General features: G+C 37.8%; 1 protein-coding gene across 1 annotated transcript in view; it reads left to right on the forward strand.

The window, feature by feature from the left end:
• Nucleotides 1–8808: 8808 nt before the first annotated feature.
• NCOA7 (nuclear receptor coactivator 7) overlaps nt 8809–26950 on the forward strand; it is a 125851-nt gene continuing 107709 nt past the window's right edge. The window contains exon 1 of the mRNA XM_006926146.3: nt 8809–8935. The gene's annotated coding sequence lies outside the window, so the exon portion shown is untranslated. The remainder of the gene's footprint in view (nt 8936–26950) is intronic.

Consider the following 26950-nt stretch of genomic DNA (forward strand, 5'->3'; position numbering starts at 1 on the left):
CGGTGAGAGCGCCGAATCCTAACCACTAGACCACCAGGGAACCTTGTAGACGGTTTTCCTCAGCACTATTTGTTTCTTTGCAAATCGCCACATAAACCTAGCCAGTAGAAAATAAGATGGTTGTCTCTAAACTCCACCCACTTCGCTCCTGGTCTGGGTTTCAGTCTCTTAAACTGGGGCAAATTCACAGCGTCCCTAGCCAAGCTCCCCCGAAGCTCGCAAAGAAAAAGCTCCACCCTCTAAATTCATATCTATTCCGATGCTGGAAAAGACGTTCTGAAATTGCATTACAGTTACATAACTTGTAAATATACGTAAACAAATGTTAAAAGTGCCGCCCAGCACCTTGTAATTTGCTTTACAATTTTTCTAATCATTTAGCTGCTCTTCCTAAATCTAACCTCAGTCTCTCTTTTTGTCGTTCCCTCTAACGCAGATGTTAAGTTCCATTAATCATTTTACTAAATCTAACAAAAGACTGCCATTGGCGGAGTGCATTTCACATTGTGGAGCTGGGTGCGACACCGCACATGTTCTTGGAATATATATATTTCTTGTAATGATTACTTATTTGGAAGTCAGGCTGACAAAACTGAGAGCTCTGAGTGATGCCTACTGAACCAGGGCAACTGCAACTGGATCCAAATAAACCCTCAAACCCACTGTGCTTCCATTATCCTCATATTTTTCCAACAGTGTTATTATTTGGGCAATTGCTTCACCTCACCTCGTGTGGTATGAGACATTGCCAAGAAATGATGCAATTACCAAATGAGTCAAGAAAACTTACAGCCCAGCCTCAATTCAGAAACGCTCATGAAATACTAGCAGAAGGCAATAGAATGTAATTCAGCTTTGAAAGTGCCAACCATTACAGTCTAACAAATGTAACCCGAGAGACTCTGCTTCTCTGCAAAATGGAAGGAGGCTTAAGTAAAACCGATATAAATTCGTAATGAACTTGCTCGAAACATCCGGCACCACTGTAAATTACTGCCGTCACCCATCACCGTAGAATTTAGGTGAGCTTTACTTGCATATTTGTTTCTTGTTTTCAGCAACTCAGTAGAATTTAGATTATTGATAAAATTTATCTGAATTTATTTAATATACAAACGGGAATATTAATAGGACTTACTAAGACTAATAAATAAAGATGGGAAAACCACCAGGAGAAATTTCTAAACTTAATTTTCATATTTTAGATGAGACACACATCTTTTTCCTACAATCAGGGAATTTTTAGGAAATCAAGTTCAGTAGGTGGAGCTCTTACCTCTCAATTGGGGATTCCTAGAGCTTAGCATTAGAGTACTTGGTTTTGAATAAAAAGATAAAGCAGATACTATTTTAGAATAATTTTAAATTTTAATAAGTTTAGTCACATATTGTACAAAAGATACAAAAGAGTGCAACGAAATTCACCATTTCTCTCTAATCATTCCTCATTTCTTCTTCCCAGAGGTATCTAGTGTTAACAGTTTCTTCTGTATCCTCCTAGAAATAGTCTGTGCATATACAAACTACTATTTATTTCTCCCCCCTCTAACTTTTTATCTTGAAATATTACAAACCTACAGAAAATTGCAAGCATAGGACAATGAACACGCATATATCCTTCATCTAGACCTGTGCTACCCGGTTTAGTAGCACCAGCAACATGTGGCTACTGTGCATTGAAATGTGGCTTGTGCAAATTTAGATGTTCTGTAAGTGTTGAATGAAAGAAAAGAATGTAAAATATCTCAATAATTTTTACACTGATGGAATAAATGGTTAAAATATCATTAAAATTAATTCCACTTTTTACTTTTTAAAATAGTTACTATAGAATACAGCATTTAAAATTATATATATAGTTTGCATTACATTCCTATTTTACAATACTGATCTAGATTCGCCAATTGTTACTATTTTGCCATGTTTTTTTTTCTTGATCTTTTTTTCTGAACCATTTGAGGTTAGTTGCAGACATCATGATACTTCTAAATACTTTATCATATATTTCCTAAGAACAAACAATAGAATTTTATAATTTTTTTAATGCAGCATTCATTTAAGGATGATACATTTCATTTAGTTGTCACATTTTTGTAGTCTCCTTTACTCTAGAATAATTCCCCAATTTTTTTTTTTTTTTTTTTTTACAACATTGACCTCTTTAAATAGCGGAAGACAGTTGTTTCAGAAAATTCCTCAATTTAGATACATACTTCTTTTGGTAGGAAAACTACCTTAAAGTGATGTGTCTTTCTCAGTGCATTACATCAGAATGTGCATAATGCTGATGTATGGCATGATCTGTAATGGAAATGTGGCAGGCAGAATAATGGTCACCATAGAGGTGTTCTTGTCCTAATCTCCAGAACCATGAATGTTGCTTTATGTGGTAATGAGAACTTTGCAAAGATGATTAAACTAAGGATTTTGAGATAGAAGAGATTATCTTGGATTATCTGGGTGGGCCCAAAATCATCACAAATGTCCCCATAAGGAAGGAGGCAAGGAGTCAGTGTCCCAGTGATTAGTGATCAGAGGAAGACTCAACAGACTTTAGCTGTCTTTGAGGGTGGAGGGAGGGAGCCTTGAGCCAAGGAATACAGGTAGCCTCTGAAAACTGGAAAAGGCAAGGAAACAGACTCTCCCCTACAGCCTCCAGAAAGAAACTTGCCTTGCCAACACCGAGATTTTAGCCTGATGAAATGGGTGTCAGACTTCTGGACTGCAGAACTGGAAGATAATAAATTTGTGTTGTTTGAAGCCATAAGTTTGTGGTAATTTTCCACAGCAGCAATAGGAAACTAATACAGTACATTTTGATCATTTGGTTAAGGTGTCTGCCATATTTCTCTATTATAAAGGCACTTGTTACCATTGTAATTAACAAATATTAAAAAAAGTAAATATTGCTCATGGAAGTAATATTTTGAGAATGTGTGACTATTTTCTGTTCAGCAAACCCAATGGTTTCCATCCACTGATGATACTTGCCTGAATCTATTACTATGGTGATTGCAAAATGGTGGTATTTTAATTTTTTTATTCTCATGTAAAGAACTTTCCTTTCTCCCCTCCTTATTTTCATTTTCTGTTTAATTTTTAAATATCAGTTTGAACTCAGTCTTATTCTGTTTTTGCGTTTTTATTCGATGTGTCATAATCTGTTGCTGTTATTTTCACTTAATACTTAAATTGTCCCAAATGTGGCCAGAAGGATTCTCTTTAAGCTGGCTCCTGTATTCTTTTGACATCTCTATAAATTTTTGAACACTTCTTTACTTTCTGGCACAAGATGGTCCAAGTATACCAGGTAGTTTATAGATTTACTTAGAGACAATTAATATCTTAATGCATATATCTATTTAAAAATTTTACAGAGGGGCATACTCTACATACTCTTCTGTAACCTTTTAATATTTTTTGAATGATGCTCATTATTTACATAGTTTTCTCATTATTTTTGATAACTGCATGGTATTCCACTGTAATTTTATTAAAGTGGTTTCATATCATTGGTCATTTAGATTGTCTCCGATCTTTTGCTGTTACCAAAGTACTCCAACAAATTACATTGGCCCAACATACGTTAGCATTTAATTTTTATCAGTTTGTCCCACAAGTGATTCACTTTATAGAGTGCCAATATCTGATTTGAAAATGTTGTTATATATGTTAGAAGAAAAATCATGGCATCCAATTTAAATTCAATTATAGTTTTAATTTAGTGACAATTTTATTTTTCAATTTGATTTCAATCTGACTCAGCTATATTTTTTTCTGTTCATTAATTTGTTAATTCACCAAACAAATATTTATTGACCATCTATGTTAGGCATTAAAGGCATCAAAGTGAACAAAACAGGATCCCTAACTTTAAACTTAGTCTGGTGGGGTTCAAGTAAACAAGCAATTACAGTATAGTAGGGTAGTGGATAGTAAAAGAAATGTATGGCTAAACTTTAATAAAGTTTATTTAATAGATTAAAAACTCATCATTTATCATGTATACTTTGTTGATGGGAATGTAAAATGGTACAGCCATTCTTGAAAATAGTTTGGCAGTTTCTTATAAAACTAAACATGTACTTACCATATGATCCAGCAATTGTACTCTTGGGCACAGAGAAATGAAAACTTGTGTTCACACAAAATCTACACACGAATGTTTATATTAGCTTTATTCATAATACTCCCAAACTGGAAACAATCGAAATGTCCTTCGATGGGTAATCAACTGTGGTACATCCATATCATGGATGGAATATTTATTAAAAAAAAAAAAAAAAGGAAAAAACTATTGAAACATATAACAACTTGAACAGATCCCAAGGGAATTATGCTGAGTGGAAAAAAAAAAAAAAACAATTCAAAAAGTTACATACTGTATGATTCCATTTACATAGCATAACATTTTAACAATTATTAATGATTAACTGAGTGTACCAACAATCAATTTTCTGGTTTTGATATTATGATGTAATGATACAAGATGTTACCATTGAGGAACAAGTGTGGAGGAGAAACCTAGGACATCTCTGTATATTTTTGGAAACTTTTTGTGAATCTATAATTATTTCCTTAGAAAACCTTCTTTTTCAGTTAATTGCACTGTAAATTTTTTACAATCCAAATAACCACCATCAGTTAATTTTACTTTGAATTTAGGGATTCATTTCAGAATTTTAAATTATATCTTAGCACCAATGTCAGCCCCAGTTTACTTGAATAAGTGTTTTAGAAAATGTAAAAAATATATAATGGATTCTTAAGTTATTGAAGGTACTATTTTTAGCAGAATAAGACAGCAGAAATTAACTGTGAATAAAAGAAAAGGGCAAATCTATTGTGCTTAGTCTAGATAATCAGCCATATGTTCTATGTGCTGACAGACACCCAGACAGCAATCTATTTCTATATACATCAGTATTTGTTTCTTAATACACTCTGGTTGGCTCTTCATTTCAAATGATAAGATTTCTACCTCCTCCTTAGACAAGCCAATAGAAGCACTGAACCTAGGCAAATCCACAAAAGGACCTATTTACATTCTACCAGAAACTCAGGTTACTATTTATAATGTGCTGGACAAATGATTCCAGTCGTGAAAATGAGTCACTGCCTTCAACACTATTAAATAGTGAACTCCATTCTACCTCTTTAGGTGCAGGACAGACCTCCGCAGATGTCATCCGTATTGACCTCCTCTGGAACTCTTATGTCAACCAACCCAAGTCAGGTGTGTGAAAGGAGGTGTTTCTTTGTGCTAGAAAAGGAGAAGTTCAACCACTGAAGAGTGAACTTTCTTGGTACTAGTAGACTAAACACATCATCTAATGCACAAATCTCCTCTTCAACACCTTTACAGAGAAGACTTCCAAAAAAGTTTCTACACTTTCAGTGGTTGTGAGCTCATTACTTATCCAGGAAGCCTTTCATTTTGGCCAAGTGTTAGAGCAGTGTTTACCAGTCTCCTTCTATTCGCCAGGTATAATGACAGGTACTAGGGATACAATTTTTTAAAAAGAAAACCTTTATTATAATAATGTATATTGTTATAGTAATACCTAGCTTTTCCTGAAGGTCACATTCTAGACTTTAGTCTAAGTGTCTTTCATGGATCATTTCATTTGATCTTTATGTCTGTCCTGTAAAGTCGATACTATTATCACCCTCATTTTACAGATAAAGCAACAGGGGTTAGGCAGTTTACCCAAGGTCAGCCAGTGGTAGTGCTGCAGTCTGAAGCTAGAGCCTGAATTCTTGGAGATTACCATGTTCTTAAGAAGTACACATTCTAATTAGTTTTGATCCGTAGCATACTAAGATTTTCCAAATTATTTTATGCATTATATCTTATCTCCTAAAATATCACCTTCTATTTAGAGCAGCTTTTCTTTTAGAAAAGTTTTCTGCAATAATAGAAATGTTCTATTTTTTGCTGTCCAAAAGAAAAGTCACTAGCCACGTGAAGTGTGGCTAGTGGAATAATTTAAACTTAATTTAAATTTAATTTAAATTTAAATGGTCACATGTGGCTACTGGGTACTGTATTGGACAATGCAGATTTAGAGGATAAGGAAATGGTTTTATTTCTTCTGATTTCTCTATAAAGACAAAGCTTACGCAAATCAATAAATGCTGAGTTAATGAAATAGTATGAATGAAGAATCTTTAAGGGGGAATTCCCCCTCCTCTAAACTGGGAAGCAGACTTCTTTATTATACTGGGACTTCCATGTAATAAAACATTGTAATAAGCATGATACAGCATGCAGTCCTAAAAGAGTTAATGAAGATAGTAAAGAGGATCTTGAAATTACATGCAATATTTTCGAAAGGCTGACATTTTATAATTGATGGTTACTGCTTTTGAAATACATACTCAGTTATATCTTTAGCTAATAAAAAAAATCACTACTGAATTTGTTTCTTGACAAAAATGAGGTCCATAGAGAAAAAAACGAAAGCAGACTCTTGGTGCAGAAATGATGGAAACACTCAAGAATTGCAACTCAATGAATATTTCCTGCAGAAGCTACATTCTAAAAGGTAGACCTCTTTAAAAATTTTAAGAGTAGACAACTGCCATATTCTCATTGACTTCATCTGGTCACTTATACATCATAAACTATGTGTGTATACATTTCTATAATCGACTTATTCTGAATTTGGGGTAAAATATTATGAATAAGGATAGGTATCTTTTGAAAATAAACTGGGACTCTAGATCTATCGGAGTCCCTAAAAGTAGTCAAGTGGTGGGCTTCTGTTTCCTGAACCCAGCGCAGTGAAGCTCCTCCCCTCCTCTGTACTGGACCACCACTTAGCTTAAAGGAACTCATTTCAAAAAGCTTCAGGGATTTTATCACATTTTGTACTGCTTTGGGACATGTCTTTTCTTATGCCTGGTTAATTTTTATTTTTTATTAAAACAAAAAAACCCCAAAAAACCTGGCCACAGTGAATTCATCATTCTGTCTTTTCCGCGTTGCGTTTCGCAGGGGTCCCATCAACTCTTCCCACTCCTGCTCCAGTCGCGCGGTATGGCATCTCGCATGCTGCCAAACTGCAATCATTACAGTGATAAAGACGCAGCAATTCGGCCCTCCAGGCCGACTCTTGGTAGAGATCTGAAAAGAGCCTGGGCTGGGAATATTTGCATCAGCAGCCAGGCATTGCCTGAGCTTCTCATCTCCTCTTAGGTGTTGTTCCTTCTACGGTCCTATGACCAGCAGCACGGCAAGATGACTAGGAGGATTTGGCTGTGAGGTTTACACTCACCCACAGGAAGAAAAACTAACAAACAATTAACGACACAAACTCAAGGCAGATAAACAAACAAACAACAACAAAAACTCAGTGCAGAGCCTGCTGCTGGTCTGATAACACGGGCGTGTCAGAGTTCACACACAGGCACACTAGATAGCGGCCTCCTCTGGGTTATTAACGCTGCTCACGCTTTAAGAGTCTCTCACGGAAGTCGGAGCAAAGCAATCAACAGTGATGGCTTTAGGATTTCAGTTGCAAGTGGTCATGTTATACTATCTTGCCAAGTATGAAATAATCGCCCAATTCTGCACCGAGCATGTATAAAACTGGCCCTCAGGTTTTGATCTTTATGGTTTCAATGAGAAAAAAAATAGGTGTTTTTCTTTTTTGTTTAGATATTGTGTTATTTGCAAATTACTTTCAAGGGAAAAGTAGGCTCCTAAAATACAAAGAGCTGATTTCATTGAATCAGAAGAACATGGTTTTAGATGTCCAGAGAAACTGATTTGCTCTCACAGTTCTTTGATAAGTGCTTTTATGATTGTAAAATCTAAATCATCTTGCAGTGCTGGTCGTGGGCCCATATTGGGGACAGCAACCAAGTGGGGATGGGAAGCTCACGGACAATGCCTGGCTGCTGATGCAAATATTCTCAGCCCAAACTTCCTCCGTCTCTGCCAAGAGTCGGCCTGGAAGGCCTAATTGCTATGTCCCCATTGCTGTAAAGATTGCAGTTTGGCAGCATCTGGGATGCTGTACAGGGTACTGGGGCAGGAGGGGGAGGAGATGGTGGGCCCCTTTGCGAAACGCAACGCCAGGAAGGACAGACGAATGAATTTACTGGTCCCGGAGCTGGAAGTAAACTCAAGGCTTTAAAGCTTGAGGAGACGCTCTAACTCCAGCTCTACTCTTAAAGCCTTACTTCCCACAAAGATTGGTGGCCACGGCGGAACAGCTGTAGGGGATGCAGCCCGGGGCGAGGTAAGATTCTCCTAGGTTCAGCCGCCAAGCTTCCAGCCGCCGGGGCAGCAAAGAGCAGGCTCTCGGGAGGCGTCACAATGGGCCGAGGCCTGCGGAGGCCGCGCGCGCAGCAATCCGAGGCGGGGCCGCCAGGCCGCTGCTGGGGCTGTGCGGTGGCAGCGGAGGCTACAACAGCCGGGGGCGGCAGAGGTGCCTAGGCTCCAGCTCTGAGGTCACGGGGGCAAGGAGGATGCCGCAGCTGCATCCCAAACCGCAGAGCCCGGCCTCGGAGCCCCCGGGCCCCCGCCGCCGCGGAGGGGTGCAGAGCGTGGCGCGAGCCGGGCGGAGCTAGAGGCGGGCATTTGCACCGCGTCGCGCCATCGGTAGTTCCCCGCCTCCGGCCGGGCCCGTGAGCCTGTGGCGGCGGATACCCGGACCGCCGGCTGAGCTGCAGGGCTGGCGAGCTGCCGCTGCTCGTGCGGAGAGGCCTGGGGAGTCCCGGCGGCGGGCCCCAAGGGTGCGCGCCTCGGCGCTCCTTCCTCCTGGCCTTGCTCCTCCTCGGCGCACTGTCCCCCCGCGACCCCTCCTTCTACCCACCCTAGAGGATGCGGTCCCCAGCGCCGAGCAGCAGAGGCCACCGCTCCCAGAAATGCATGCGCCGGAACCCCTTCTCCCGGACCCGAGGAGCCAGCGCCCCCACCCTGTAGGTAGGTGGGTAAGGCGGGGACCAGCCTTAGTTGCAGCCCGCAGCTGATGCTGCTGCTGGGGAGAGGCGGGGGTCAGGGACCGGGACCCACCAAACTTGCCTCCCGCCGGGGGTCGGTGGAGCGTTCGCAGGTGTGCTGATGGCGCGGGGCGCAGCCGGGGGTTAACCTGACAACCTCTTCTAGAGCGAGGGTGGCCGAGCGGTGGCGGAGGAGAGCTTGACCCTTCCCCGCCCATCTCCAGGGCCCCAGCGTGATGTGGTTGGGGGTGAGGAGGACAAATTAGCGTGTAGCTTATTTATTTTGGGGTGGGGGAGGGGGTAAGGGATGGGGGGCGGTGGATTTTCCGCAGCTCAGGTAGAAATGTCACGGTATTTTTTCGGCTGCATGAGCAGATGCGTTCTTCTTGTTTTAGCCAAACGTGTAGACACGGAAAGCGTTATTTTAGCGGCATGTAGAAGTCGCTGTGGATTTTTGTTTATTTCAGAGCTGGCTGGATAGTATATAAAATTGATGACTCAGACCCTTACAGTCAACATTCTAGGGCCAGTTAGAGAAGATCCTTTTAGAGGTCAAATTATGCCGGAGATACATGAGGTTGGAGTATTGTGCTGCCTGCTTGGGAGCCTCCTGCTTATGTGAAGGGATGTGTTTACGAGTGGCAAGTTTGATACAGGTGTAGAGAGTTTAGAATCTGCTGGACGGATGCAACGAGTTGGCCAGCAGAGGCAGCCTTGGGCACAACCTAGCTTCCAACTAGGAGTTAAGGTTTGTATTTCTGAGAAACTGGTTATGAAATCTTTCTTTTCCCCCAAGCATAAAGTTCATACATCAGAGCTTTTGGCAAGATTATCTCTTCACGGGTTATCATTTATTTTATTTTATATTTCAAGCAATAAGCTTTAAAGTTTTGGAAAGTGGATCTTTGTAAGTTCTAATTTTATATTAACCTATTAAGATTAGAGCTTTGGAAAATTAACCGGTGTAAACTCCAGGAAGACCGAGCCTTCGTCTTGTTCAATCTTGTAATCCTCTACATCTGATATAAATTGGGTGCTTATTAGTTATTTGTTGAGTCATCTAAAGACAATTTACTGTTAAAATGTATTTGTTTTGTGGCCGTTGATGGTTTTACTTGATTTGAAAAATTGCTTCTTTGTGTAAATAGTCAAAGTTGCTTATCTTAACATCTGAGTTTGAATTTTGACATTTAAAGGACTGTATGCTGTCCTTCTCTAAAGTGTTATTAAGAAATAATTTTCCCCTACTCCTAATATGTTTATTTCATGTCCAAGCTTGCAAATTTTCCATTCTTAGTGGTAATCAAACTTATTTCAATTAAACTCAAGCACAATTAGAAAAAGTACAATTCATGTCTAAAAGAAAATTCTGTTACTCTAGAGGTAACAGTGATTTGGTTAATAAGTGACATATTAACTTGTTTTAGAGTTGAGTTGTGGTTGATCTAATTATAATATTTTATTACAGGTAAAGGTAAAAACAAAGCATGTAGAAATATCTGATTCCTAAATGATTCAAAATATATAGCATAGATATACATTTTCAACTGTAAGGGTTTTCCCCAGTATATAAGCATATATCAATCTACAAGTTCGACAGTCAGAGTAGTTGTGAAATCAGGGGTTTGGAAGATTCAGTGCCTTTGAATTTTATGTTATCTTGAAAAAACCAAGGATGACTGCATCACATTTTATTTGTTTTATTTTTTGCACTGTGACATTTCCTGTTTTGATTTTGTTTTTATTTTCCTGTTATGTAAGTTTCATGAGTCAGTATTAACCTCTTTTCAGTCACTTGAACAAAATTATCTGGGTGTGGTCCAATCATCTGTTTTCTTTCCTTTTTTTTTCCTTTTTTTTTTCCTTTTAATACCTCTTCACCATCCTCATTGCATATTACCCAAAAGACTAATTTCCACAAACTATGGTAAGCCATAGTTTATTCTTACTGCTTTTCCTGCCTACTTGACTTTTTCTAGATGGTGAGGCAATAACAGCTATGTGAAAGGTGGTGAGATTGGGGGAACCAACAGTGGGAGGGCACTTAAGAAAAATGTTATGGTTCATTGGAACAAAGGAAATTCCCTCATGAAATAAAGATAATGCATTTTACACATGTTAAATTTGTAGTCAAGGATATCGAACAATTTACATTGCTCTTCCTTGCTCATTTTAAACTTCTCAAAAGAGCTCTCCCCTGTGGTTACAGTAAACTCTTTTTACTTTGTTGTAGATAATAAACACTTATTTGTTCATTTGACAAATGGAAGTTGAGCATTTAAACCATGCTGGTGCACTTGGCCTTGAAATCTGTCGAGTAAGAGTGGGTTCCTAATCCCAGAATAGAAGATGCATTTTTCTGTGTGTCCTGCATTTAAATGTGCAATGCCTCTGCTGTTGGATGACTCACTACTTGGATCCTATTGAGTGAGACCCTAGCACCCTGCCTCCATATGCACCACAGAAATGCAATTCTAAGACTTGGATTTACTCTTTCTGTATATTTCCTAAGGTTTTATTCTCCAAACCCCTACCTCTTCCTTGCTAAATGTTGTTTACTGTCCTTTATCCTGGCATACTTTTTTATCCCAGTACTTTTTCACCCCAGCCCAAATATTTCTTGTTTTTGTTTACATCTAATAGAATCCACGTAATTCACATATGTTAGAACCAAAATTGTTATGGTTTCCGAAAAAGTATAGAAAAGAAAATTTGTATAACCTTGAATTTCAAATACAGGGAACTGGTGGTTGCAGAATAATTGTTGTGTACTTATCTTCCCTCAACAGTAGTATAGAATGCCTTTGTTTCTGCACATATCAGAGAACCTGAGTTGTCTGCTCACAGATTTGATCAGAGCTTAATTGAGACAAATGATGTTTACAGAGAACTGGCTAAATGAAGGCCGTAACATCCACCAGTTCCTCTCTAATTCTAGATGTTAGACTAGGAGTCTAGCCAGATCTTCAGAAACTATATACTTTGATTACCTTGTTTTGTATCTTTTGCAACTCACCCACCTTGTGCTCACGCTGAGGTATTCTACTCGTAAAGTCACAAGAAACTTACTGTTATGTGACTTAAGAAATGTGGTTATTAAGATCAGGGTCTCTTCTACAGCTACTGAAGACTCATGGAAGAAATTCCCTTCAGTTCTAAATGCCAAAGAAAAGCTTTACTTCCTCTGAGCAATTATTGTCTTTTTTTCATCATACAAAACTAGAATCAGATACTTGATTATATTTCCTTTTCTGATTTGGCAGTGAGGAAGTGTGAGTCAAATTTGCAACTCAATTATAATAACCCTATAAAAACCTGTGACTTTATATTAATATTCTCACTTTCCCTTTGGTCTTGAACATCTGTTCTACTTTGTTTTTCTTGATTCTGATTTTTATCTAATTACATTTTCCCATTTATTGTATTTATTATTTTAAGCTGACTCACATCCTTTGTGAAACAAGGCAAAATACAAAACATAAAACCAAATAAATGAAAACATTTGCAAAATCGATCTCTGGACACAGAACGTTTTTGATTAACAAGTTTAATTGGTTCCATTAGATATGTTTTGAACAAGTATTGCAAGTTTAGTATATTTGAGCTTATAGAGACAAGTGGAAAACAATGTAACATAGTTTTATAAAACTAAATTACACTTATTTTTTTAACTATTAAATTTATGTTTACTTATCACTAATTTAAAATTGGTAAAACCATTCAATTTAAGTCAATGCCTTATATACTGTATTAGGCTGAACAGAAGATTCATTCCATATAATAATAATAAAAAAATCATTTTTAGCCAAAGGGCTGGCCTAAGCTCACTTTGCACTCAACACTGGACCTCATATCTGACCTCTTTCACATCAATGATTTATTTGATTCATCTGTGTTTTAATAAATCAAATATAGATTCTTTTTGGAGCCTCTTTTATTAATCATAAAATTAAAAAAATTAAGCTCCCTGGTTAATTGTCCAGACTTTCTTCATTCTGATGTTTTGACAACTACCTGCTATGTTGATTAAATCTGACTAGGTAAATAGTTTTTTACATCTATGTGTTGCTGAGTTCAATTTGATACATTTATCATCCAGGTCAAAAGAGATTTTTCAAAAGGATCAGTCATTGGTACAGTCCAGGAGCCTTTGGTGTAAAAATAATCTGATTTCAAAAGTTCAACTAGAAACATTGAAGAGGATTTGGAGAGAGATGTGAGCAAATTTTTACATAGAGGCATTCATAACCTCCATGTCTTTAACCTCCATGTTCTGTTAGCCTCCATATTTTTAAAAAATTATTTTTACAGCAGGTAATATCTTCATGTGATTCAAAACGTACAGATGGTTATACAGTGAAAAGATTCCTTCTCATCTTCTTACGCTAGCTACCTGCTTTCCCTATCCACTGGCAGCTAGTATAATCAGTTCATTGAGAATCCTCCAGTGACATTTTATGCATATACAAGCAAACATAAACATTCAGCTTGCCGTTTTATCTCCTAACTATTCTCTGACTCCCTTTTCTCCATTTCCACTGCTCTTGTTTGTCTCCTCAGATGCTTTGGACTGTTGCCTACATTTTGCTTTCCCGCACATTTCAGCCAGTTTTCTTTCTAAACTTTCCTCTTCAAACCTTCTAAAGGTTTCATACTACACAGGAAGGAGTTCGCTATGAATCCGGGTGGGAAGAAAGTTTTTGGGCCCTGAGGAATTCATTTTTTGCCCCCTTCCCTTCCTGCCATGCATTTGGCCCGCAGTTGTTCTGAACTAACCGGCGGCCCCCCACCCTGCCTCCCTGCTCCCAACCAGCCAAATCATGGACCTTTTAAAAAATCTAAAGTTCGTGGTCTTATCATACACCATACACACCTTTTTGCTTACATATGCTTATTTATGGACCCCAAATTAATATTTTAGTGATATAAAAACTGATTGTTGCTTCTTGCACATGCATAGCATATGATTTTTCTTCATTCTGTTCTTTCTACTTGGTGCACTCTGTCCTATTTTCATTAGCAAGCCACTCTTAGTACCAATGTCATCTCTAGGGGCCATTCTTAGTTGAGATTCCATAAAGTGATGGAGCCTTGCACATGTAATTTAGTGTCCCAGGTAGGCCTCCATACCAGAAACAGGCATTTCTCATGAACAGTAAAATTGGCTTTCTAGTAAAAGGTAACTCTAATTTTGGATAGCATACTAAAATTGGTTAAAAAAAAAAAAAAGATAAAAAAGAGAAATTGGCCTCATGAACAAAAATAGTGTTTTTCTAGAAAAAGGTAACTATTTTTGTGGATAGCATAAAAATATTTGTTAAAAAAAAAAAAAAGATAAAAAAGGCCCAAAGTTGGAGCTTATATTAACCATTCGTTTCTCTTCTATGCCCCCACCTCAGTAGAATACATGTCTGTATCATTTTCTTTAGCATCCATTCCTTACTGTATTAATTCTCTCACTATATTAATAGTCATTAAAAATAACTTTTATATTTATTATGGCCCTCATCTGAGACAGAGTCTTTTATGCCTCACCCCTGGGTTTGCCTTTTTAGTTGGTACACAAAGGGGCAAAAGCCTCCAAATGGGGTACCACTAAAGTTTAGGGGTCTGATGGGAGACAGGTTTACTCTTAAGAAATACAAACCATGAAACATTGATCTTGATAGATGACATGAATCATCTAGAGAGAATGGTCCTTCCAAAAAATGACTCCTAAATATGTAATGAAGTATTTTTAATTCCAACTCAAGGAACAAGAGGGTGTCCAAGATGCTCAGTTTTATTGCAAAGTGCCTGACATGAGGTAATTTGCTATTGACTGATTAACAGAGGATTTAGAGAATAAGAATTTAATAGTGTTTGTTCAGCACTCTTCATGAGAAATCCTCTGACTGGTGGATAACTTTGATCACTAACCAGGTGTGCCATGTACAATAGGAAAAATTTGTGACTTGACTCCATAGGTTTGATAAACCTCAAGATCTTTCATTTTCTTTCTGTAATTCTTATCTCACTAAGCAAACATCAAATTTACTGAATTGTTTCCCTAGACATGTTGGTACCAGGAATTGAGGGTGCCCTGAGTGGGAATAATGAATCTTCTAGCCTTTTGATAAGTATAGCCCCTGCTCTACGATATAAAGCACAGTTTCAGGCTGTTAGTCTGTTGGGAGGGCCTGCTCAGTCCTTATAGTCCCAGGTGCTCAGACCCGAGCCCTCAGCCTTAGGTCTTGCCAGTTCCCCCCAAGGTCCCTGGCCTGTCTATATGGTCCCACTCAAACAGCTCATTAGCAACCCTCTAATATCTTAAATCACAGCACTTTCGAAAATTGTTTCAATTTAACATGGCTTAACTCTTTAAAAAGCATTCTAGTAAGAAATTTAGTCTATTTGGGCCGCTATAACAAAATATCATAGACTGGGTAGCTTATAAGCAGCAGAAATTTGTTGCTCACAGTTCTGGAGGCTGGAAGTCTGAGATGAGGGTGCCAGCCTGGTTGAGCTGTGGTAAGGCATTTTTCTGGGTTGCAGACTGCTGACTTCATTGTGTCCTCACATGGCAGAAGGAGCTAGGGATCTCTTTGGGGCCTCTTTTGTGAGGGCATTAATCCCATTAATGAAGGCTCTGCCCTCATGACCTAATCCTCTCCCAAAGGCCCCAGGTAATACCATCACATTGAGCATTAGGCTTTCAATAAATGAAGGAGTGAGGGGGCGGAGGTGGGAGGTAATGCACAAACATTTCATCTATAGCAGGAATAAAAAATTAACAAAATGGGAACTACAGATGGCCAGATCATAAAACAATTTCCAACTTAATTGCATTGAAGAAATTGTGATTATAATTAGATTTTAAAAGTCTATAGTGCTGGCAAGATTGAGGTTGGGTCACATTCCCTTTTTGAGAATGGTGAGAGGGTTGGTTGGTATACTTTAGATAGAGAGTAGTGTAGCTCATAGCATCCCTTGGTACCAGTGAGTCTATTCTAAGAGTACATCCTAAGGAAATCAGAGATGAGGCTTAATTTCATGATGAGCACATTGTTTTTGGGAGGCAGGTGATATGGTAGAGGGGTTAAGAGCAGGGATGATGGAGCCAGTTGCCTGGCTTCCAGTCCTTTTCTACCCTTTACCAGCTACATGAACTTAGGCAAGTTAATTTCTCCTTGATTTTCTCGTCTGTAAAATGAAGAGATAATAGTATCGACCTCCCACACTGTATTGAGAATTAACTAAATATATGTAAAGTACTTGGAGCCCTGTCTGTCACAGAGTAAGCAACTTTGTATTAGTTATTATCAAGGGTGATACTGTGAACATTTGAGACAAATGCAACAATGGAGTCATTTTTTTAAGTAATAGTATACCAAACTATATATAGAAAAAGATCCTGATTTGATTTTAAAATGCATCTGCATAGAGAAAGACAGGTAAGTGGAAAAATATGAAAGTTTTTTTCCCCATTGATGGCATCACGGAAATGATGGCATTTTTATGTTTTACATGTTTATTTGTTATCCATATATATTACAGTGATACTTGTTAGAAATTATTAAAATAAATATAGAATTCTTACATTCTCGACTTTATCAGGTGTATATTCATTTTGACATATTTTACTTTTTCTCCTTTCAAGGCTATTCATATTTCACTTCCCCATCATCTTCACCCACATGCCATCTGCCTAGTATTTTCTTGCATTTAGATCTGTTGCTTTGTGTATAGATCAGCCCCAAGGCTAATTCCTGAAGAATAAGTAGACCGAGTGAAATGATACGTGAGATTTTATGGGTGGTGGCTTTCTCTTGGAAGTTTAAGCCAGAGAATGCTGCTTATGAGCTAATGGAACTGTAGCCTTTTCACATTTCAGGCACTCAGCTTTGTCTTCCACTCCCCACCTGAATGAACTGAGCACTTCCTAGGGCCGGAATCCTCAGTACCTCTCACACTGGGGGAATGGGAGTGGTGTGGGTTGTGTGTCGGGGGGAGGAGGGCAGAGTTCCTGCCTCCAGGCTCTCTGTCTGAAATTTCCCGGCACATTTCTTCCTTTAAAGCCAATATTATGCATCAGGTTGATACTCAATTCCATGAACACTTTCCAAGACATCTACCCCTGATTTCAGTTCTTTTGACTCTTAACTACCTGTGCTACAAATTCAGTATTGGTTTGCTTTATCTCTTAGTTGTTCTTACAATAAGTTGATGGCGGGGCGTGTTTTATGTTACTCTACACCCTTTAGTTTTAGAACACGGTGTATCCACGTACATGGAACAGAGGAAGATTGGATGTTGTTGTGTTGAAAACATTCTTAAGAGATGATTTATGAGTTTTCTGTTCCATTTTCCCCTTTGTTCATCCTGCTCTTTTATTTTCAAGATCAGAATTTTATTTAATTTGGTTCTCTCAGTCTTACAGAAATTTGCCTGGAAATATGATAATAGATTTTCATTTCTAAAGTCAAAAAACTAAAGGGTTCAAGGTGTAGAGACCACCACAGTTAGCATATACAATTACAGAGGGGATCTACCAATATACCAGCTCATCTAGTTGCAGGGACAACTCCGTCATCAAGTCTAAAATATTAATTGCTTGATCAAGACTATTATGTGACTCTGCCAGAGAATGTGTTTAAAGTTCATAAATATGTTAGTTTCTTACAGATCTTGCATTTCTTGGAAAGGGCCAAATCATAGGAAATGTTTTCACATATCTGCTCTCCTGGTCTGTTTCCAAACTAAGGTTCATGCATCCCATGAGAGAATGGGAAGAAATTGTTCGAATGTCTGTTATCTTTTCATAACTTCTGTTTTTGTTATGTGTTATAATGCATATATTAGTGCAGAAGACATATTTTTATAAATAAAAAATATACATAACAGGACTTTGTGCTCAGGTACTTTTATTGATGTGGAATATAACTTTTAAAAATGGAGATCAGTAATTTAAATATAAGGTAAGAGTTCATTGTTCCATAAGCCAAAGTCAGTCTGTTAAGTATTTAGCCATAACAAATCAAAAATCAACATATTAAACATAAATCTTGCATTTACCTTACACTAGGAGTTGTAATATGTGTGTTTATGTGTATGTGTGTGCTCACCTATGTGCTCACACATGCATAACAAGACATACTTCCTTAGGGAGCTTACAGTCTAGAAGAAATGTGGGCATGAGGCACAATTAGAAAACAATAAAAGATAGCGTAAGTGTGCATGAGAAACGTGGCAGTATGAGTTTGTTAGACTAAAATCACTAAAGTGTGATGAGTATCATAATACATGGTGATGCTACACTCTCAGAATATTTCAAAACTCTTTTTATGTTAAGATTTTTTCTTAATCAGTTCTTTAGTCCACCTATTCAAATAAGGTATGCTTGAATTATGTCCTGGGTACAGATGATAACTGTGTGAGCTTTCTGCTCTAATATTCAAAATAATATTTACCAATGCTGTTAATTACATGCCTACATTTTCTTTAAATTATAAGAGAAGTGACAAAATAGACATGATGGGAAAGTAATACCATTTTTGCTGCAGTAATACCTTTTGAAGCTGATAGTGTATAAAATTTTTAAAACGCAAATTAGTTTCCTAGGGCTGGTCTTACAAAGTACCACAAACTCTGGGTATCTTAAAACAATCAAAATTCATTGTCTCTCAGTTGTGAAGGCTAGAAGTCTAAAGTCAAGCGTCTCGGCAAGGCAGTGGTCTCTCTGAAACCTGTAGAGGAGTTGCTCCTGGCCTCTCCTGCTTTCTGGTGATTTGCTGGCTGTCCTTGGCATTTTTTTGGCTTACAGCTACATAACTCTGATCTCTGCTTCTGTCCTCACATGGTGTTCTCCCTGTGTGTCTCTAACTTCATATGGTCATCTTTTTATAAGGACACCAGTCGTATTGGATTAGAGACCCACCATACTCTAGTTTGACCTACTCTAGTTTGATCTGCAAAGACTCTCTTTCCAAATAAGGTCACATTCTGGGGTACTGTGGATAAGACTTCAACATTTGGTGGGGAGGGTACACAATTCAAACATAACAAAAAGTAATGTAAAAGTATATAAATGAACATACCAAGATGTGCAGAAGTCACCCTTGGTGTCAGGTAATACCTTCTCATAAACCTTTAAAAGAAAAAGTACTTGAATTTCCATAGCCATGCACATTGGTTATAGGTAAATAAAAACTGAAAGGAAAGGAAAGCTCCTTGGCTATTTGTGTTAATTGGCTGCTTCTGTCTCTGGGCTTTGCTATTCTAGGCCTTGGTAGAATTATGCACATAGACAGAAATATGTACTATGCGGGTTTGATCTTCCTGGTAAAAATCCACGAAGTAATTTGTGCATCAAGATATTTCTAAGGGTATATTGGGTTTTTCGTTGTGATAATGCTACCTAACAGCCTCCAAATCTTAGTGGTTTAGAACCACAAATACTTACTTCACATTCATGAATCTGCAGGGTGACTGTGGTTTGGCTGCTCTTGGCTAGATTGGGTAGGGCTGGGTTGGACTTCAAATTTGAGGTTGGAGTTCAGGTCTGTGCCACATGTCTTTGTCCTGGAACTCGTGCTGGAGAAGGAAGAGCAGCTACCTGGAGCATACCCTTCTGGATTGAAGAGATCAATTAGAAGTATGTGATAAGGCATCATTTTGGAGTTAGTGTAAATTGTTTATTACTACTTGTATTCAACATGTAAATAAATATGCTGGAAGTACAACTTAGAAAGTGATAATTCAATTATTTTTTATTTTGCATTTTTACAAATATGAGTATATGCCAGTGTATTTTGAAGTTGCATTCAATTTCAGCTACCATCCTCGAAAACAAAGCAGCACATCTCCTTTTACTTAGTGAAATAGCAATTTAAAAGGTAGAGTGAACTTTTGTCTCTTGATAGTATCAAAGGACATGCACATTTAATTCTTGAAAACTAGTGTTTGCAACATGTATACTGTTGTGTTCTTTGGAAAGGCGTTCCGTTATTAAATCTTTATACATCAAATTTAATTGGTTTCGTTTGCACCAGTTAACTCTAATTCAGATCCATCAGATAGACACCTCCTACCAAATGATGGTGATAATAATAATAAATAATTATTAGTAGAAACCACTGCTCACAGTTATTTTTCTCCTAAAGTTGAAGGATTTGTGGTCTGGTGCAAGATCAGGGCCCATGAAGTAGTGATGTTACTTGCTATGAGCTCAGGGAGCTGACACAGTAATTCACATTGTCACCTATTCCCTCCAAGGCCTTAGTGAATGAATGAACTTGAGTTCTGTATCAGTAGAGAAACTCCAGAGTAGTATGGAGCTTCTTCCTTTTGAGCCAGGGCCAGAAGATGTCTGCAAAAAAACAAAAAAGAAGACTAGAGGTCTAGGATTTTAGCGATGGGTCTGTCTGATAATACTGAAATGAATTCTAGAAGTAATTGAGGACAGACTTTTCTTTCTATGTCACCTGTTTCACTCTTGATGCTATTTGGAGCCTACCACTTTTAGATTCATCTCAGAGACCGTCTGAAGATTATCCGACAGTGCTGAAGTGATAGCAGGGGGTGTTCCCCAGAAACCACATCTGTGGGTGATGCAGGCATCAAATTTTTCCCAACTCTTGTCAGGGACAATCATACACATGTAACAGATACCCAGTAAACAGTGGTTGGTGGTGAGAAAGAGGAAGTTTTATCTTATGGTTGAGAAATGAGATCAGCAGAGTAGATTCTGTTCTGTTTTCACCGCCTCCAATAACTTTCTATATGACTTTCTGCATATTTCCCCCCTCTAATCTGCTTTTGTGTACAGTTATAAAACTGTTCAAAACTGAATTCTTATTGTATTAATGAGAGAATGCATCTAATATATTAAAAACCTGTGGTAGAATTTTTATAGAATCGTAATTTTTAGTTTTAAAAAATACCTATAATTTTAGTCCTTAGAAAAAAGGGACTTCTTTAACTTAAAATCAATAAAGAAATCTTTTTTAAAAAGATCAGAATTCCATTTTTTGATTCAGATTCTCTGTATTTACCAATTTTGTTTTCAATGGGGGAAATCATTATATTAGCAGAAGATTACAAATTAACAGAAACAAAAAAATCGCCAAATGCTAAGGGAAATATTTCTGGCATATTCAAAGTTCTCTCATTACTTCTGTGCTTAAAACTTAGGATGTAATAATTAATTTGGTGAATTAAAGGAATGTGTTTCTAATGACCTCTTTAAAAATCTACTTCGGTGTAGTAAATATTTATTGAATGCATGGACATGTCCACTGAAGTACATTTATTAACAGATAGTAATGACTAATCTTAATACAATTCAGGAAAGTGGTATTTACCCTCTTGTTCTTTTCAACAGTGGGTAAATTCAGGAAGAATTTGGAAGTTGAAGTGAAAATGCTGTGTAGTAATATAGCCTTAGCATTAGAGGTAGTTAGTGGTTCTGATTTTGGCATCAGACAAAGCTGATCATTCTGGCTCTGAGTCTTGGCTGTTCAATCTTGAATAAGTTATTTAACCTTTCTAAACTTCCAATTTTTTATCTGAAAAGAATTAAAAATACTGTATTAACTCCCTCATACAGTCATAAATATTAAAGTGTATTGACATCACTGAACAAAAAATTCGTTGTGTATGGTTAATGTTCAATAAATGTTTAACTGTTTCTGCTTGCTGCCATTTTTATATTCAGTAGAGCTGCCTAGCTTGAGTTAGTTCATTTTGTGATTTTAATATATATGTAGCAGACACCCAGTAAATAGTGGTTGGTGGTGGGAAAGAGGAAGTTTTATCTTACGGTTGAGAAATATTTGGGGCAAATTTGAATTAACTCTACAGGTGTTGTTGAAGGTAGGGGTAATTTTCATGAGCACTTGAACATGTGGGTTCATTGAAATCTCAGTGGATAGAATTTCTGTTCCATGGGACACCAATTGAAGACACATTTAATCTCTATAACAGCCCTTTCACAGATGAGGAAACTGAGGGCTTGAGAAATTAAGTGACTTGCCCAAAGCTTCACACCTTAAAGATATAGATTGTAGATTCCAGGCAGAACTGTCCTGGTTTAAAGATGCGTTGCTGCCTTAATAACATGGGCCAAAGGGGTTAGTCAGCTGAAGCACAGAGCATCTTGAAAACAGAGAACTTCTCATGTGTAGAGTTTACAAAATCACAGCTTTGAAAGAATTTTTGAAATTGAAAATGTTTAATTGAAAAATAATTTAAAATATTAGTTTACCCATAGAGCTTGACTTTTCTCTATTTTAGTTGTTCCCAATGAGTGCACTATACCTCTAGCAGGGCAGTTCGGTTGGCACAGTTATTGGGGGGACTGCTGGCATTTAGGTGAGGGCGGGGGTGAAGCAGAGATGCCAAATGCCCTGCAATTAGTGGGACATTTCTAGACCACGAAAAATTGTCTCTTATATTTCTGAATTTCTTATCTTCTGTAGGACTTATGTGAATATTTATTGAAACATTCTAAAGAAAATAAAGATTAGTTCTAAATTACTATGCATAGAAATATCTGTTTGGTTATTATTTACGGTCATAGCTTTTATTCTGATGTTCATGTACCCTGCCATTACCCACCCCCTCCAATCCCCTCGCTCCTGCTCTTTCATTTTCTTATACTTCTCCTTTGTAGTAAAATAGTTTCTGATCCCATTTCTCCTGTAGCTACACTTGTGCTATATAAGTAGATGTAAGCAAGTATTTCATTGTGTCTTTTAATGAGCTTATGCTTGAGTGTCTTTATTGAAATACCTATTATAAATCACTTTTATTTTTGGCATTATATAGATTTTTAAAACTTGAGAATTTACATATTGAAATACCTGTTATCAGTTACTTTCCTTTTGGGCATTATATTGGTTTCATAAAATTAAGTGTGTAAGTAGGTTATCTTATCTGTGAACTTCGTTTCAATATTATAAAAAGCATATTATAAAATATATATTTAGATGAACGGTGTTGATTTTGATAAGTTTGAGAACTGCTAGTCTACAGCAATCTCACAAAGTGGTCTTTCTGCTTGTACTTGGTCACTTTTTGAGATTCAGAAGCCACTCTAAATGGAAGCAGCTCTTTGCATCTGTCTGTAAGACAGTTCTTCTTTATCTTGAGCCAAGACCTCTCTCCCTACATGTCTGTTGCCTGATCCTAGATGTACCTCTTGAAGGTCTATGGGGATAAGCCTAAATCCTTTACCACATAAGATCCTTGAGATATTTGAAAATAGCTGTCATTTCAGCCCAACTCTTTTCAGGCTGGACCTGACCAGCTCCTTTGACTAATACTTTTAAAATTTAGTTTTATGTCACTTAACCATCCTAGTTATTCCAATTTCCTTATGTTTCTCCTATATTGAGACCCCGAGTTAATTGCAGTCATCTTGATATATTTTAATCTTCAAAAAGGATGGGACAGACTATTATAGTCTTTTTCCTTCTGAGCTAATTGCATTAGTGTTTTTTGCAGGGGGGGGGGCGGGAGGAGATGGTGCCATGGAATCGCACCATTAGGTATGTGGATCTTACTGTCACCTAAAACTGCAAAGTCATATTCACTTGTGCTAATAGTAAGCTCCATCTCTATCATTCCTTAGCACGTCACCCAGAGGTAGAACCTGAGATTCATATGGGTAAATTCTACCTTTCTCTGGACAGCTGAGGTCTGTCTGAATCCAAATGCCTTTATTCAGGATGTTATTTATCCTCCCAGAAGTCTGAGACCTCTGTTTTAATTCGAGTTAGTAGTAGATTTGCTGATGAGGACAGGGCCTAAGGACCAATACTATATTAAGTTATTAACATCCACCCTCCAGGTTGAGAGTGGAGGTCAACTCCCCAGCTCTGGGTTGAGTTTGGTCAGTTGGTCAGTACATACCTCTTGATACAGTGGTTCAGTGCTTTCCTTTATCTACTCATAGAAGTATCCACCCATGTCCGGCCCACATTTTTCCATCTTATCCATAAGCAGATCAAGAGAAATTTATCAGATGACTTTTAAGTACAGTTACACTGCGTTTACCTCCTTTTCTTGGTGTGTTCGAATAGTAGCTATGTCCAAAAGTAAAACTAGGCCAGAGTAATTTGGCTAAGCCACCATTCCCTGAATTTCTGCCCCTCTACCAGCCCTGTACATCAGCCTCACCAGACCATCAGGATTCCCTGAGCACACGTTCCTTCACAATGGCTTGCACATCCTCAGGCTGCCTAATGTTTCGAACTTTTTCTGCATTCGTCTGGGAAACTCCTGCTGCTCCTTCATAGCCCAGCTCTAGCATTACCTGTGAAATTTCCCCGACACTTCCCTTCCTGGCAGAGTTAGTTGCTTCCCCACTGTACTCTACCAATATCAGAGCACTCGCTACCTGTCTTACCAGTTGTTGGTTTCAGTTGCTTGTTCCACCTGAGCTTCCTGGCCCCATGAATACTGTCTTCATCTTTTTATTTCCAGCAGAGTACTTGGTCCATGGTGGTTGCTTCAAAAAGGGGTCTGCTTGTTCTGTTGAATGGTTGGCTTTCTATATACATTCTAGGTCTCAGGGTTCACTGCCTCCTCTTTCTAAGTCCTTGCCAAACTGCCTTTAATGATTATTTCTAAAGTTTTGCTGGGGATCTATGTGATGTTCTCCAGTGTGTAATTTGCATAATCCTTCTTCTAACTTTTGTTGAAAATTGAAATGTATTTGCCTGTGGTCAGGTTTTTAGCACTTTCCACATCTTCAACAATTCCTGACCCTGTCAATGACTTTGTAGAAGTCTCATTTGCACATTCTCTTCTTAGAGAGAATTTATAAAATGATCTATCTAGTACAGAGGTGGGTCTTCATTTAGAATAGCTAGCTACTTTGATGAAATCTCTTTACTCATCTTGGTAAGAGAACAGTGAAACTCAAATTTTGTTTAATTCTTTCAGGTCTAATTTTAGTTCCCTCAGCAAAGAATAGTGGAATAAGAGTTGACGAGTTCTCTGTTCATTGTGCTATCCACTGGCTTCATCCCATTTTCCCAAGTAGCTATCTACTGGCCTGTTTTCGATCACCTTGATTCAGGCATAACATTTTAGCTTCTTGTTGCTATTAAGTTCTGTTTTCTACTGTTTTGTTTTTGTGACACACATTTTTTTTTTATTTGGGGTTATTATCTCCTGAATGTTCCCCTTACATGTTTGTGGCATACTTTTGTATGTTTCTCTGTCTTTTTTTCTCAGGTTTCTTGTTAAACAGAATATTCAAATTTCTGACTGTGGTTAACACGTACATTTGAATATCCTTCCTTCATATACAGTATGGCTTTGAGAAAGACTGAATGAATGTCTGTTGTATTTCTGTATAAGCGTAAGTATTTTCTAGGAAGAAATGTCTACATAGAAAGGAACATTTTGGTCTATTACTTCAATGGCCAAACTCAATGTGACCAAGCATTATTTCATTTGTATAACAGGAAACATGTTTTGGGGAAAACAGTTGATGGACATCATGAGTGTACTGTGTTTTTCCAGTCTGGACTGTTTATACATAAATGTACAAGGAGCTGCTGTGTGTTAGATGTGAAGCCAAAAGCCACCCTGGGCTGTCTGGGTCCACACTGGTTTGATATAGCAGGAAGTCTCTGATAGCTCTGTGCTTAAATTCTAAGTGGGGCTATGGTCTCAAACAGGGAACACTTTGCAGGCAGTACAGAAAGCAGTTGGCCTTCAACACAGCTCTTACGAGGTAAGGATTTGGGATATGCCATTTTTATTTGCATAATGAACTGAATTTAGGCTTGAATTGACCATCCTGATTTAAGATCACAAAAATAAATATTTAGATAGAAGATTTCACTCCCTCATAAAATTCTTTTTGGTCTGTAATATGTCGTAAATACAGGAGACTCTTGTAATTCAGTGTTTGGATGAGTCTAGAGTTTATTGATATGAGGAAAAGTCAACATTAAGTGAAAGAAGGGCTTTTAAGAATCCCATTATAACCACTTATAATGGAAAATGTAGTTCCCATTAGAGATTGATTTAAGGAGCTCTGGTTCTTCACTGCAGCATGAAGGCTGCTGTGTGGTGCTCTGTGTAAATCATTTTTACAGCACCTTTTGCTCATCTCTTTCTGGTTAATCTGTTGGCATGTCTAGACCGGAAAGGACTGAATCTGTCTTGTTTAAGGAATATAAAAATTCCCAGAAATTAAAAAAAAAACCAGATTAACATTTTTTTTTTATTTATTGAATAGAATATATTTTTAAAATATGCTTTGCCAGTTCTCAACAGACACAGCAGTACCAGATGTCAATTCTTGGATCATTTAATTTTTTTTCTTGTGTTTGTTTTTGTCAGTATTTTTCCACTGGAACCAAATATTAGTTTCTGGCTTAGCTTGCAATCTAAAAATTTTCTAATTAGATTGTTATGACTTCATTTTTATTCATGAGGGGGAATCTAATAAACAGAGATCATCACATATGGTGGTGTTTATTTTAAAGCCACATATAGTGGCTTTAAAATAAACCACCTGGCACAGGGCAGGGCAGAGAGCTGGCATTCAAATCCTTTCTGGAGTCTGAGAGAGGCTGGCTTGAATCTAAAGCCCCCATCCCCAAGTAATTTTTAATTTGGAAGGGATCCTTGGATTTTTATCAGTCTGCCATGTAAATGACCATACTCCAATTTGAGATCAATTCCTTGCTTGGTTTTTATGTGGATTTTCTGTCTAGTTCTGTGGTAGCTATTTAGGGAACTATAAGGAAATTATGAATGAAACATAGTGGTTTCTGACTTGAAAGAACTTTTGATTTGTTTGGGGCTAAAGAGGCTAAGTGAAATGTCATTGTCACCAATGTATGATTTTAAATGCCTCACAATTAATGATAAATGCCATGTGAAATAAGACCCTAAGGAGAAAAAGGGCACACAAGTGGTCAGAGAAGGCTTCAAAGCAGAAGTGGGCCTTGTACTAGGTCTGGTTGGATGGAGGAGGGTAGCAGAGTTATTTCAA

Source organism: Pteropus alecto, unplaced genomic scaffold, assembly GCF_000325575.1.
Source record: "Pteropus alecto unplaced genomic scaffold, ASM32557v1 scaffold79, whole genome shotgun sequence".
Taxonomy (NCBI): domain Eukaryota; kingdom Metazoa; phylum Chordata; class Mammalia; order Chiroptera; family Pteropodidae; genus Pteropus; species Pteropus alecto.